The sequence below is a fragment of the Sturnira hondurensis genome, unplaced genomic scaffold, assembly GCF_014824575.4.
Source record: "Sturnira hondurensis isolate 20B ecotype Veracruz unplaced genomic scaffold, ASM1482457v3 Scaffold0021214, whole genome shotgun sequence".
NCBI lineage: Eukaryota > Metazoa > Chordata > Mammalia > Chiroptera > Phyllostomidae > Sturnira > Sturnira hondurensis.
The window spans coordinates 4,378,868-4,381,547 of NW_028093845.1; the positions used below are offsets into that span (position 1 = coordinate 4,378,868).

General features: G+C 42.7%; 1 pseudogene; it reads left to right on the plus strand.

Annotated features, from left to right (window-relative positions):
- The first annotated feature begins 202 nt into the window (after nucleotides 1-202).
- On the plus strand, nucleotides 203-1,548 carry LOC118977138 (elongation factor 1-alpha 1-like; annotated as a pseudogene).
- Nucleotides 1,549-2,680: the final 1,132 nt, after the last annotated feature.

The window sequence follows — 2,680 nt, forward strand, 5'->3', positions numbered from 1 at the left end:
GGGAGGCAGAGCTGGGTAACAAGGTAAGAGGCTAGACTTACCAGAAAAATGAGTGAAATTCATGGTGGTAGGGTAGCCAAATGTTAGGGATGTTTAATAGGCTGCCAAGTTTGTGTAAATGGTTTGTTTGTTAAGGCAGTAACTCAGCTCCACCAGCCCAGCTTTCAGTTAGGTTGACTAAAAACAAACAAGGCCTGTGTGGCTTTTCCACAATGGGTTTGCTGCCAGAACACAGGTGTCAGGAATGCCACCACCAAATCAAAGCTAAAATGGGAAAGGAAAAGACTCACATCAGCATAGTTGTCACTGGACACATAGATTCTGACAAGTCTGCCATTACTGGCTGTCGGATCTACAGATGTGGTGGAATCAGCCAAAGAACCATTGGAAACTTTGTGAAAGAGGCTGTTGAGGTGGGAAAGGGCTCCTTCAAGGATGCTTGGGTCTTGGATAAACTGAAAGCTGAAGTGAGTGCTATCAATCACCATTGATAGCACCCTGTGGAAACTGAGACCATCAGGTATTATGTGACCATCATTGATGCCCCAGAACACAGAGACTTTATCAACAGCTCGATCCCAGGCACATCTCAGGCTGACTGTGGTGTCTTGGTTGTTATTGCTGTGTTTGTGAATTTGAAGCAGGTGTCTCCAAGAATGGGCAAATCCATGAGCATGCCCTTCTGGCTTACACACTGGGTATGAAAGTGCTGATAGTTGGTGTTATGGATTCCACTGAACCATCCTACAGCCAGAAGAGATGAGGAAATTGTTTAAAAAGTCAGCATCAACATTAACAAAATTGGCTACAACCCAGGCACGGTAGCATTTGTACCAGTTTCTGGTTGGAATGGCAATGACATACTGGAGCCAAGTGGTAACTAACGTTCCAGGTTCAAAAGATGGAAACTCACCTGTAAAGACAGCGATGCAGGGGACCTGCATTGCTTGAAGCTCTGGATTGCACCCTGCCACCAACTGGTCCAACTGGCAAGCCCCTGCGTCTGCCCCTCCTGGATGTCTACACATGTGGTGGTATTGGTGCTGTCTGTCCCTGTGGGCCAGGTGGACACTGGGGTTCCCAAACCCAGCACAGTGGTCACCTTTGCTCCAGTCAACATTACAACTGAAGTCAAGTCTGTCCAAATGCACCATGAAATGTTAAGTGAAACTCTTCTTGAGGACAATGTGGCCTTCACTGCCAAAAGCATGTCTCTCAAAGATGTTCATCATAGCAATGTGTTTGGTGACAACAAAAATGAGCCTCCAACAGAAGCAGCTCACTTTCTAGCTCAGGTGATTATCCAGAGCCATCAGGCCAAATCTGTGCTGGATACGCATCTGTGCTGAATTAGCACACAGCTCCTATTGTTTGCAAATTTGCTGAGAGGAAGGAGAAGATTGTTGTTTTAGGAAAAAGCTGAAAGATGGCCCAGAGTTTTTGAAATCTGGTGATGCTGCCCTCATTGATATGGTTCCTGGCAAGCCCATGCATGTTGAGAGCTTCCCTACCTATCCTCCTTGGGGCGACTTTGCTGTTCCTACATGAGACAGGTGGTTGCTGTGGATGTCATCAAGCAGTGGGCAACTAGGCGGCTGGAGCTGGCAAAGTCACCAGGTCTGACCAGAAACCTCAGTAGGCCCAATGGATAGCATCCTCAATACCTGCCACCCCAGCCTTAATTAGTGGTAGGTGAATAGTTTCAGAACTACAATTGGTCATTTAAAAATTAATAGTAAAAGTCTGGTTAATGAATAAAATGCAGAGTACGACCTTCAGAAGAAAAGGAGAATGTCTTGTAGACGATTTGTTCATTTGTTTTGCCTGTGTGATAGTTTTTATTAGTTTTTAAAATCAGTACTTTTAATGGAAACAACTTGGCTGAAAATCTGTCACAGAATTTTGAGACTCTATAAGACACCGTTCAGTGAGAAAAAATGGTTGACATGGGCTAATGTTAGATCACTGAAGAAAAGGGTCTGTGCCCTGTATCTGGACCTATGCACACTGGGTAAAGGAGAATGAGACAGAAGGCAAGAATCTAATGGATTTCAGAAGACAGGACAAGGCTGAAGGGAATCTTGAGAATGAAAGACTTGGGAGTTGCCAGAAGTGTTGGAGAGGCCATTGAACCTTTGCCTAACGTGCAATGGGGACATTTACCAATTTTATTTTTGACAGAAACATGACCTTAGCTGGTATCTAGATGTTGTTTAGTCTGTTGTTGAAAACAATTATAACCTTATTTTTATTTATTTGACCCATCAATTGTTATTTGTTACTATAATTGTATTTCTGCTATCCAAACATATATTTGTCTTGTTTTGTATACATTTTATACCATTTGATGCATTAAAATTCATAGCTATTACAATTTATTTGTCGATCAAAGTAAAATTTCCCTTTGCTCACCCAAGAACATGGTGTACATTATCATTGGTTCAGCTCTTGTTTTGTACCTCATGCAATTGAAAGTATTTCTTAGTAGATCTTCCATATTTCTTCTTAAACATTACTAGGTGGGACAGAGATGCTAGTTTTTCCTTAACATCATTTTCCCTTCTTTTTGTGCAGTGGGAGCCAAGTTTTAGCTGACACACTTGGCCAGAATAAAAGCTTTATTTTACAACCTCCCTTGCAGGTAAACTTGGCCAGGTGACTAAGTTTTGGACAATGGGAT